Here is a 13,487-nt window from a genome sequence, read left to right as displayed (position 1 = left end):
ACAGACAGGCTCGTGGTCAAGGCAGGCAGAAAAGTCAGGCAGGCGGGTACAGAGTCCAGAAACAGGCAAGGGTCAAAACCGGGAGGACTAGAAAAAGGAGAATAGCAAAAAGCAGGAGAAGCAGGAGAATAGGAAAAACGCTGGTTGACTTGGAAACATACAAGACGAACTGGCACAGAGAGACAGGAATCACAGGGATGAATACACTGGAGAAAACAAGCGACACCTGGAGGGGGTGGAGACAATAACGAGGACAGGTGAAACAGATCAGGGTGTGACACTGAAGATCCTTTCAAGCTCTCAGCATGGATGGGGAGCGTCACTGCACAGCTATTTTCAAGTCTCTCCAGAGATATTCGATCGGGTTCTAGTCCGGGCTCTGGCTGGGCCACATCAGGACATTCAGAGACTTGTCCCGAAGCCACTCCTGCGTTGTCTTGGCTGTGTGCTTAGGGTCGTTGTCCTGTTGGAAGGTGAACCTTCGACCCCACTGAACCTTCGTCCCGAGCGCTCTGTAGCAGGTTTATATCAAGGATCTCTCTGTACTTTGCTCCATTCATCTTTCCCTCGATCCTGACTAGTCTCCCAGTCCCTGCTGCTGAAAAAACATCCCCACAGCATGATGCTGCCACCACCATACTTCACCGCATGAATGGCGCCAGGTTTCCTCCAGATGTGACACTTGGCATTCAGGCCAAAGAAAACAGAAAATCTTGTTTATCATGGTCGGAGTCCTTTAGGTTCCTTTTGGAAAACTCCAAGTGGGTTCTTGGTCACCTCCCTGACCAAGCCCTTCTCCCCCGATTACTCAGTTTGGCTGGGCGGCTAGCTCTAGAAAGAGTCTTGGTTGTTCCAAACTTCTTCCATTTAAGAATGATGGAGGTCACTGTGGTCTTGGGGACCTTCAATACTGCAGAAATGATTTGGTACCCTTCCCCAGATCAGTGTCTCGACACAATCCTGTCTCGGAGCTCTACTAAAAATTCCTTCGACCTCATTGTTGTTTTTTTCTCTGACATGCGCTGTCAACTGTGGGACCTTTATATAGACTGGCCTTTCCAAATCATGTCCAATCAATTGAATTTACCACAGGTGGACTCCAATCAATTTCGAGTCTCATAATGACCCCTCCTGTCTCAGCCTCCAGTATTTATGCTGCAGTAGTTTATGTGTCGGGGGGCTAGGGTCAGTTTGTTTGTTATATCTGGAGTACTTCTCCTGTCCTATTCGGTGTCCTGTGTGAATCTAAGTGTGCGTTCTCTAATTCTCTCCTTCTCTCTTTCTTTCTCTCTCTCGGAGGACCTGAGCCCTAGGACCATGCCCCAGGACTACCTGACATGATGATGACTCCTTGCTGTCCCCAGTCCACCTGGCCGTGCTGCTGCTCCAGTTTCAACTGTTCTGCCTTATTATTATTCAACCATGCTGGTCATTTATGAACATTTGAACATCTTGGCCATGATCTGTTATAATCTCCACCCGGCACAGCCAGAAGAGGACTGGCCACCCCACATAGCCTGGTTCCTCTCTAGGTTTCTTCCTAGGTTTTGGCCTTTCTAGGGAGTTTTTCCTAGCCACCGTGCTTCTACACCTGCATTGCTTGCTGTTTGGGGTTTTAGGCTGGGTTTCTGTACAGCACTTTGAGATATCAGCTGATGTACGAAGGGCTATATAAAATAAATTTGATTTGATTTGATTCATAATAAAGGGTACTTATTTACTTATGTAAATATGGTATTCAGTTTTTTATTTGTAAGAAATTTGCAAAAATGTCTGAACCTGTTTTTGCTTTGACATTATGGGGTATTGGGTACAGATTGATGAGGAAAATTTTTATTGAATCAATTTTATAATAAGGCTGTAATGTAACAAAATGTGGAAAAAGGGAAGGGGTTAGAATACTTTCCGAATGCACTGTACAAACACACAAATTCACAGACACAAACACACCACTGACACTCACACTTGAGTGAATTACAGTAAACTTTATGACTTGAAATATCAGGGGTGGTCTCATTCACCAGCATACTGCCTGCCCTCCAGGACATCTACAGCACCCGATGTCACCGGAAGTCCAAGAAGATCATCAGGGACTTCAGCCTCCTGAGCTACAGCCTGTTCACTTCGCTACCGCTAGCTGGCCTCTGCCCAGTACCCTGCCCTGAACTTTAGTCACTGTCACTAGCCAGCTACCGTCTGGTTACTCAATCAACCCTGAACCTTAGAGACTGCTGCCTATATACATAGACATGGAACACTGGTAACTTTAATAATGGAACTCTGGCCACTTTGATAATGTTTGCATACTGTTTTACCCACTTCATATGTATATACTGTATTCTAGGCAACGCCTATCCTATTCAACTATTGCTGTACATACGAGTATACTATTCTATCCATATACTGTCCCTAATATCCCATCATAAATATATTTATATTTATACTCCGGACTCCGACATTGCTCGTCCTAATATTTATATATTTCTTAATTCCATTATTTTAGGTTTTAGATTTGTGTGTATTGTTGTGTATTGTTAGATATTACTGCACTGTTGGAGCTAGGAACACAAGCATTTCACTACACCCGCAATAACATCTGCTAAATATTTGTATGCGACCAATGACATTTTATTTAATTTGAGGTTTGAAGTGAAGCACAAACAATTATTTATATATACACTAGATCGATGGTTCCCAAACTTTTTATAGTCCCGTACCCCTTCAAACATTCAACCTCCAGTTGCCTACCCCCTCAAGCACCAGGGTCAGCGCACTCTCAAATGTTGTTTCTTGCCATCATTGTACGCCTGCCACACACACACTATACGATACATTTATCAAACATAAGAATGAGTGTGAGTTTTTGTCACAAACCGGCTCGTGGTAAGGCCATAAAAAGACTCCAGCCATCCAAGTCATAGACTGTTCTCTCTGTTACCACACGGCAAGCGGTACCGGAGCGCCAAGTCTAGGTACAAGAGTCTTCTAAACAGCTTCTACCCCCAAGCCATAACACTTCTATGCTGCTGCTACTGTCTGTTATTATCTATGCAGTCACTTTAAGAACTCTACCTACATGTACATATTACCTCAATTACCTCAACAACGGTGCCCCCGTAAATGGACTCTGTACCCCGTTACACACTGTATATAGCTCCGCTATTGTTATTTACTGCTGCTCTTTGATTATTTGTTATTCTTATCTCTTACTTTTCTGTGGGCATTTTCTTAAAGCTGAATTGTTGGTTAAGGGCTTGTTAGCACCTGTTGTATTCGGCGCATGTGACAAGTAACATTTGATATGAAAGACTATAATAGGGGATGACCTATGCAGCCCCAGTGGTCAACAGTTTCTCAAAAGTTCAAGAGGTGTGGACGGTAATTGGACAGGATCTAATTTCTTCAGCTCTCAGGTCTAGAATGATAATGAACTATTTTTGAATTGCTTTCCAGTGGCTGTGGTTTTTTGCACCATTTAAGGTGCCTCATAGGGTGTTCGGTAGAGAGGTAACATTGAGTTCAAGGTCAGTCCTATGGTCCGTGCGTGCATAAGTTCATAAGCACGTGTGAATCTGTGTTCTGTCAGCCTTCCATCAATATGGCTACAGTTTCTACTGTAAAACTTGGCATACTAAACTTTTACTCAAATATTTACAATTACAGTTTTTTTCTCGATTGCTAAGACACTTTTAATGAAACACACAATGCAAATACTAAGCACATTTTTACAAAACAGCAAACACAACACTCTACAAAAGATGCAAAACAGTTGAGTAAAATTAAAACATTTGGTCACAGCTGATATAAATTACTCTCATGAACGTGAACCTCTTCTACACATGTACAAAACGTATTGTTCAATCAGCAATCAGTCCTTATTCATGCATAAAAGAGGTCACCTCTGAGTTGCTGTTTGTAAGAATGGACCGAGTAAGCGGCCGAGGGCAAGGACAAAGGAGAGGCAGAGGCAGAGGCAGAGGCAGAGGCAGAGGCAGAGGCAGAGGCAGAGGCAGAGGGGCCCATAGAGGAATGAGATAGTTCATCTCTGAGTTCAAATGGAAAAAGGTCAAATAAAGCCTTTGTTTCTGGATTTTCATATTCAGTGAAATTGTTTCTGCATTGGTCATCTTTGGTAAAAAAATCATTTTAGGACAAAAGAGGACAGCCCATGCTGTGATAATATGTTTACTTGCCTTTTATGGTGCATACTATAATTATAGTATCAACAAATGGCACAGACATATAACAGACTGTTAACCATGTTAGGTTTAGGGTCTTAATGCATTTTGTAAATGAAATCATTTTGGCCAACATGTTTCAGTTTGGGGCTGCGGGTTAATTGTTTTGAAAAAGTGAATTCTGTTTGATCTAAGTGGGACCTTTCACCTTTGGGACCTTTGTCCCATAAGTGTGTGCGCGTGTGTGTGTGTATGTGTGTGTCTGTGAGCACTCATGACATACAGTGCCTTGCGAAAGTATTCGGCCCCCTTGAACTTTGCGACCTTTTGCCACATTTCAGGCTTCAAACATAAAGATATAAAACTGTATTTTTTTGTGAAGAATCAACAACAAGTGGGACACAATCATGAAGTGGAACGACATTTATTGGATATTTCAAACTTTTTTAACAAATCAAAAACTGAAAAATTGGGCGTGCAAAATTATTCAGCCCCTTTACTTTCAGTGCAGCAAACTCTCTCCAGAAGTTCAGTGAGGATCTCTGAATGATCCAATGTTGACCTAAATGACTAATGATGATAAATACAATCCACCTGTGTGTAATCAAGTCTCCGTATAAATGCACCTGCACTGTGATAGTCTCAGAGGTCCGTTAAAAGCGCAGAGAGCATCATGAAGAACAAGGAACACACCAGGCAGGTCCGAGATACTGTTGTGAAGAAGTTTAAAGCCGGATTTGGATACAAAAAGATTTCCCAAGCTTTAAACATCCCAAGGAGCACTGTGCAAGCGATAATATTGAAATGGGAGGAGTATCAGACCACTGCAAATCTACCAAGACCTGGCCGTCCCTCTAAACTTTCAGCTCATACAAGGAGAAGACTGATCAGAGATGCAGCCAAGAGGCCCATGATCACTCTGGATGAACTGCGGAGATCTACAGCTAAGGTGGGAGACTCTGTCCATAGGACAACAATCAGTATATTGCACAAATCTGGCCTTTATGGAAGAGTGGCAAGAAGAAAGCCATTTCTTAAAGATATCCATAAAAAGTGTTGTTTAAAGTTTGCCACAAGCCACCTGGGACACACCAAACATGTGGAAGAAGGTGCTCTGGTCAGATGAAACCAAAATTGAACTTTTTGGCAACAATGCAAAACGTTATGTTTGGCGTAAAAGCAACACAGCTGAACACACCATCCCCACTGTCAAACATGGTGGTGGCAGCATCATGGTTTGGGCCTGCTTTTCTTCAGCAGGGACAGGGAAGATGGTTAAAATTGATGGGAAGATGGATGGAGCCAAATACAGGACCATTCTGGAAGAAAACCTGATGGAGTCTGCAAAAGACCTGAGACTGGGACAGAGATTTGTCTTCCAACAAGACAATGATCCAAAACATAAAGCAAAATCTACAATGGAATGGTTAAAAAATAAACAAATCCAAGTGTTAGAGTGGCCAAGTCAAAGTCCAGACCTGAATCCAATCGAGAATCTGTGGAAAGAACTGAAAACTGCTGTTCACAAATGCTCTCCATCCAACCTCACTGAGCTCGAGCTGTTTTGCAAGGAGGAATGGGAAAAAATTTCAGTCTCTCGATGTGCAAAACTGATAGAGACATACCCCAAGCAACTTACAGCTGTAATCGCAGCAATAGGTGGCGCTACAAAGTATTAACTTAAGGGGGCTGAATAATTTTGCACGCCCAATTTTTCAGTTTTTGATTTGTTAAAAAAGTTTGAAATATCCAATAAATGTCGTTCCACTTCATGATTGTGTCCCACTTGTTGTTGATTCTTCACAAACAAATACAGTTTTATATCTTTATGTTTGAAGCCTGAAATGTGGCAAAAGGTCGCAAAGTTCAAGGGGGCCGAATACTTTCGCAAGGCACTGTATGTTCATGTATACAAGTACATAGGTAATCCAAATGAGTGTAACCATACTAAACAGATCAGGTGGATGGAATGGGTCTGCTTTTCAGGCTCTCAGGTTCACTGGTCAGGGCCATAGGTGTCCCTATAGGACTGAATGTGTAACAAGAAGTCTGAATATTACCCCACCCATACACTATAACAACCTAGGACTGTCATGGCAACCATTTCAATGTGAGATAAAGAAACATAGTAACTTTTCTGTTTTCAGTCCAAAGTCCAAGGTCATGAATGTGGTGTGAGAGAGGCTCCAAATGGAAAAAGAGCGAGTGATATTTCTGGTTATGTTTAGGGTCTGCAGGTTGCATAGACAGGCTTTTGTGCCTCGGAACACCCTTGCAGGAAGTCCTCCTTCTGCATTCAGAAGATCCAGGGCGTTCTAGGGAGTTTAGACAGCACAACGTTTAGGTGATATCTGATGGTGTATGTTTTAGACGAAGGAGCCAGTGTCCAGTTTCAACATAATAAATCACTAAGACCTAAGACACTAACATCCAACTGTCCTCTTTCTGTACAGGGGGTATAGAGATGAACTGCAGGGGACATGGAGGCATATTTATTTGTTTTCAGTTTAGAGGTGAAGTACAGGGTACTGATTTACTGCTTTGATTCAAACAATAATATCCTCACCAACTATGACTTCGGTCTATTACATAGGCAGACCACACCAATAAATCATCTCAGTAGGCAGAAATGACCCAGCCTTCGCTGCCACACGCTTTATTTGGCCATTTAGCCACTCTAGACAATTCACACCGAACACAGACTGCCATTGATCAGCAGGGCCTCTAAAGTTGAACCTCTCTCGCTATCGCTTTCTCCATATAACTCTCTCTTCCAGCCTCTCGCTCGCACAATCTTTCTCTCTCGCTCTCTCCCTCTCTATTGCACTCTGTCTCAACGTTGTCCCCTATCAACCTCTCTCTCTCACACACACACACACACACACACACACACACACACACACACACACACACACACACACACACGGAGGAGGAGGAGGGGCTGACGTGCTCTACAATGTTTGTCAGTGAGTGACAATGTGACTACATGTGGATCAGTTTCCAAGTGACATCATGTTATCCACTCAGTCAGCATGGACTGAATATGTATCGTTGTACCTCCCTTTTCTCTCCATTGAACATATTCTTTCCATTTCTCTTTTCTTGGCTCCTTGGGGCTTTGCCAATCGCCACTGCATTCCCATCTGCCTCTGGCCCTGGCCTGACCTCACAGGTCCATAGACAAAGTGCTGACATGCTTATCTATTCCAACACTCAACTTTGAACACATACTCTCTCAATCTGGAATTAGTTGCTAGCTCATCATCACAATGTCCAAGTACACTATGATACACACATTGAGAAGAAAATTCAGGACATTTATTTCCATCAACACATTTTCTTCCAAAGGCTATTGAACTATTGGTTTATGGAATACTATTGTACGGCTATTGAACTATTGGTTTAGGGAATACTATTGTAAGGCTATTGAACTATTGGTTAAGGGAATACTATTGTAAGGCTATTTAACTATTGGTTTAGGGAATACTATTGTAAGGCTATTGAACTATTGGTTTAGGGAATACTATTGTAAGACTATTGAACTATTGGTTTAGGGAATACTATTGTAAGGCTATTGAACTATTGGTTAAGGGAATACTATTGTAAGGCTATTTAACTGTTGGTTTAGGGAATACTATTGTAAGGCTATTGAACTATACTGGAAATACTGCATTAAGCTAAAACAAATCATGTTGATTAAATGTATAATTGTAAGGCAACCAGATGCAATAGGATTATGAGTTTGCTCAACATTTAGGCATATACAGTTGAAGTCGGACGTTTACATACACCTTTACCAAATACATTTAAACTCCGTTTTTCACAATTCCTGACATTTAATCCTAGTAAAAATGTCCCTGTTTTAGGTCAGTTAGGATCACCGATTTATTTTAAGAATGTGAAATGTCAGAATAATAGTAGAGAGAATGATTTATTTCAGCTTTTATTTCTTTCATCACATTCCCAGTGGGTCAGAAGTTTACATACACTCAATTAGTATTTGGTAGCATTGCCTTTAAATTGTTTAACTTGGGTCAAACGTTTCAGGTAGCCTTCCACAAGCTTCCCACAATAAGTACCCCCTGACAGAACTGGTGAAATTGAGTCAGGTTTGTATGCCTCCTTGCTCGCACACGCTCTTTCAGTTCTGCCCACAAATTTTCTATAGGATTGAGGTCAGGGCTTTGTGATGGCCACTCCAATACCTTCACTTTGTTGTCTTTAAGCCGTTTTGCCACAACTTTGGAAGTATGCTTGAGGTCATTGTCCATTTGGAAGACCCATTTGTGATGAAGCTTTAACTTCCTGACTAATGTCTTGAGATGTTCCTTCAATATATCCAGATCATTTTCCTACCTAATGATGCCATCTATTTTGTGAAGTGTACCAGTCCCTCCTGCAGCAAAGCACCCCCACGACATGATGCTGCCACCCCCGTGCTTCACGGTTAGGATGGTGTTCTTCGACTTGCAATTCTCCCCCTTTTTCCTCCAAACTTAATGATGGTCATTATGGCCAAACAGTTCTAATGTTGTTTCATCAGACCAGAGGACATTTCTTAAAAAAGCACGATCTTTGTCCCCATGTGCAGTTGCAAACTGTAGTCTGGCTTTTTTATGTCGGTTTTGGAGCTGTGGCTTCTTCCTTGCTGAGCGGTCTTTCAGGTTATGTTGATATAGGACTCGTTTTACTGTGGATATAGATATTTTTGTACATGTTTCCTCCAGCATCTTCACAAGGTCCTTTGCTGTTGTTCTGAGATTGATTTGCACTTTTCACACCAAAGTACGTTCATCTCTAGTAGACAGAACGCATCTCCTTCCTGAGCGGTATGACGGCTGCGTGGTCCCAAGGTGTTTATACTTGCGTATTATTGTTTGTACAGATGAACGTGGTACCTTAAGGCGTTTGGAAATTTCTCCCAAGGATGAACTAGACTTGTGGAGGTCTACAGTTATTTTTCTAAGGTCTTGGCTGATTCCTTTTGATTTTCCCATGATATCAAACAAAGAGGCACTGAGTTTGAAGGTAGGCCTTGAAATACATCCACAGGTACACCTCCAATTGACTCAAATTATGTCAATTAGCTTATCAGAAGCTTCTAAAACCATGACATAGTTTTCTGGAATTGTCCAAGCTGTTTAAAGGCACAGTCAACTTTGTGTATGTAAACTTCTGACCCACTGGAATTGTGATACAGTGAATTATAAGTGAACTAATCTGTCTGTAAAAATTATTGGAAAAATTACTTGTGTCATGCACAAAGTAGATGTCCTAACCGACTTGCCAAAACTATAGTTTGTTAACAAGACATTTGTGGAGTGGTTGAAAAATGAGTTTTAATAACTCCAACCTAAGTATATGTAAACTTCCGACTTCAACTGTAGCTGAACCATCAACATTCTCAAGTTCAATTGTATGTTCACTTTGAATTTGCTTGAGTGAACATACAATTCAACTTGAGAATGTATTCTACCTTATTTGCATATTTCCCAGTGTAAGATTACTCTTTATGACAATACATTACATATATCACAAGGCCTTTCTTTGAGGGTCCAGTTACACCCTAACGCAGTGGTCTGAAACTCCTGGTTTACTGGCCACATCAAGCTTGCAAGTCACATTGTGATGGCTTATAAACTCATCAAAAAAAGAAACGTCCCTTTTTCAGGACCCTGTTGGTCAAAGATAATTCGTAAAAATGCAAATAACTTTACAGATCTTCATTGTAAAGAGTTTAAACACTGTTTCCCATGCTTGTTCAATGAACCACAAACAATTAATGAACATGCACCTGTGGAACGGTCATTAAGACACTAACAGTTTACAGACGGTAGGCAATTAAGGTCACAGTTATGAGAACTTAGAACACTAAAGAGGCCTTTCAGCCAACTCTGAAAAACACCAAAAGAAAGATGCCAGGGTCCCTGCTCATCTGCGTGAACGAGCCTTAGGCATGCTGCAAGGAGGCAGGAGGACTGCAGATGTGGCCAGGGCAATAAATTGCAATGTCCGTACTATGAGATGCCTAAGACAGCGCTACAGGGAGACTCTGCCATACAGCCGATTATCCTCGCAGTGGCAGACCACGAGTAACCATACCTGCACAGGATCGGTACATCCGGACACCACACCTGCGGAACAGGTACAGGATGGCAACAACAACTGCCCGAGTTACACCAGGAATGCACAATCCCTCCATCAGTGCTCAAACTGTCCATAATAGGCTGAGAGAGGCTGGAGGCCTCTGACTGAGGGCTTGTAGGCCTGTTGTAAGTTAGACATCACCAGCAACAACGTTGCCTATGGGCACACCCACCTTCGCTGGACCAGACAGGACTGGCAAAAGTGCTCTTCACTGACTAATCGCGGTTTTGTCTCACCAGGTGTGATGGTCGGATTCGCGTTTATCGTCGAAGGAATGAGCGTTACACTGAGGCTTATACTCAGGAGCGGGAACGATTTGGAGGTGGAGGGTCTGTCATGGTCTGGGGTGGTGTGTTACAGCATAATTGGAATTAGCTAGTTGTCATTGCAGTCGATCTCAACGCTGTGCGTTACAGGGAAGACATCCTCCTCCCTCATGTGGTACCCTTCCTGCAGGCTCATCCTGACATGACCCTCCAGCATGACCATGCCACCAGCCATACTGCTCGTTCTGTTTATGATTTCCTGCAAGAGAGGAATGTCAGTGTTCTGCCATGACCAGCGAAGAGCCTGGATCTCAATCCCATTGAGCACGTCTGGAACCTGTTGGATCGGAGGGTGGGGGCTAGGGCCATTCCCCCCAGAAATGTCCGGGAACTTGCAGGTGCCTTGGTGGAAGAGTGGGGTAACATCTCACAGCAAGAATGGGCAAATCTGGTGCAGTCCATGAGGAGGAGATGCACTGCAGTACTTAATGCAGCTGATGGCCACACCAGATACTAACTGTTACTTTTGATTTTGACCCTGTTAAGGGAATTTTTATCAATGATGACTAATTATGTATACATTTCAATCAGGACTGACTAGTCCAAATGCTATTATGTACTGTACATATATGAATTCTCTCTTGCTCCCATTCCCAATTGTATATAATATAGTGAGGAGTTTAGTAACAATGACGGTCTGTTCCTTTGTAGAAATGAATGAACTATCTCCAGATGGCAGGGACGGACTATCTCCAGACTGTCTAGAATGCTGATTTATACTGACTGACCTTGGCTTTAGGCGAGGAGGGAAGGCTCGAGAACTATAGGGCCTCTCTACCGGTGTCATGAAGAGATAGAACATTTAGAAAACGCTGACGTCATTTTCAGTTTATGACCTGTGGAAAAATGTGTATGTAACCAGTACTCTCTTGAATTAAACGCTGATACCTGACTTTTAAGACTGGGTCTCTGTCCATTTCTTATAAAAATATTGGGTCTTACAATCCCATAGAATGCATTGACAGAGTAATTAATTCTGATTGGGAAATAATACAGAGGAATTTAGAATATTTTAACAGACCCCTCCTTTGTTCAGGGATACATTATTCCATTTCTGTTAGTCACATGTCTGTGGAACTTGTTCAGTTTATGTCTCAGTTGTTGAATCTTGTTATGTTCATACAAATATTTACACATGTTAAGTTTGCTGAAAATAAATGAAGTTGACAGTGAGATTACATTTATTTTTTTGCTGAGTTTAGATAATTGAATACGCAATACAACCACACATGGATAATACATTTAAAATCATTGAGGACGACACAGGAAAGTTTGAAAACATATTTCCATTGTGGTCCTATGTAAATAAATGGCTTAAAAAATGTACCAAAAATGTACCAAGTATAGTAGGCCTAGGCTACATACTGTAGTAGACCTAACATACTAGGCATACTTGGGTTACAGATATAATAATAATTACTCAATTTTTTTTACTTAAATTGGGCTTTTCAAAGAATCTCAAAGTGCCTAAAATGTAAAAGAACGAAAAAAATATTTTTTATTTAACTAGGCAAGTCAGTTATGAACAAATTCTTACTTACAAGGGCGGCCTACCCCGGCCAAACTTGGACTACGCTGGGTCAATTGTGCACCGCCCTATGGGACTCCCAATCACGGCTGGATGTGACACCTCTTGCACTGAGACCACTGCGCCACTAAGGGAGCCCATTTTAAATTATGGAGATTGAATGTCTCAGTCGGCTTCAGGGTGAAGTTGAGACAGTTTGGGCTGGAAAGGTAGTAGAGGTTCAGTGGAGGTTCAGTGGATGGGGCATCGATGGGACAGCCGAGGAGAAACAAAGACAGTCTAAAACTAGACAGGACCGGAGCTCTTCAACAATGCACCACACCTGCTTCTCTGAATGGTCAGTCACTTCATTTGAGCCCCTCCTCGGGTACTCGTCCTCTATAGCCAATATTATATCACCCACCTGGGTGATGCCATGGCTGCTGAAAAGTGCATGAAAAGCCACCACATCTTGTCAGTGGTTAGGAGCATTCCCTGAACAGTCTCTGAACTTCCTCTGCTACCTCTGGACACAGCATGCAGTCCTTTGTGTTATACACATTAAATAACAAACCGCATTATTTGAATCTATCAGATTCTAGAGCAGTGACTTATGTAGCATTATATTCTACTGTTATTAGCAGGCTGCCATTGCCTCCAGGTAGCATCTAGCCCTTGATCATGACTCTTAGTTCCATTACATTATACATAAGAGTAATTGGACGAAGGCGTTTTCTGTAGGGGGAGAATTGTTAGGATCCTGACGCTCGGTCTGAACATTAACATGCATCGCTTGCAGTACAGTTTTGGAAGCATAAGAACCCTATATTTTATATCAGCGTGAAGTCATTTTCAAAAAACAAAACGTTAAATTGATACACAACTTGATAGGGTTTGTGTTACCACACGGCAATATCTCTGTTACATCGCTTGTTACCGGAAGACCGACTGAAGACAAGAGGCAACCCTGTGCTAATTAACTATCTAACATGCTCTGAACACCTGTGTGTAAGCATAACTCAGGAAGTGTAGCGGAAGTGTAGTTTCGTCAGATGGAGGCACCCATAGCCTTGTGGATGTGTGCAAAACTGCCACAGTAAGTGTATCTTTTTTCTTCTTTCTCGCTGATGAAAAGATAAGGGACATACGTTTTGAAAGCTGTATCACAAGCGATGATTATTAACGTTTCTAAACATTAAAACATAGTGTCGAGTTTGTATTTCACAAGGCAGTCGTGGGCAAAGGTTTGTGACTTTGTGAAAATCTGTATTTTTTTGGAGCTAACTTGCATGCCACTTATTCCATGTGTTTTCTTCCTTCACAGACTCC

The sequence above is a fragment of the Oncorhynchus mykiss genome, chromosome 2 (assembly GCF_057628025.1).
Source record: "Oncorhynchus mykiss isolate SJ-2025 chromosome 2, ASM5762802v1, whole genome shotgun sequence".
Lineage (NCBI taxonomy): Eukaryota > Metazoa > Chordata > Actinopteri > Salmoniformes > Salmonidae > Oncorhynchus > Oncorhynchus mykiss.
This window is presented reverse-complemented; position numbering follows the sequence as displayed.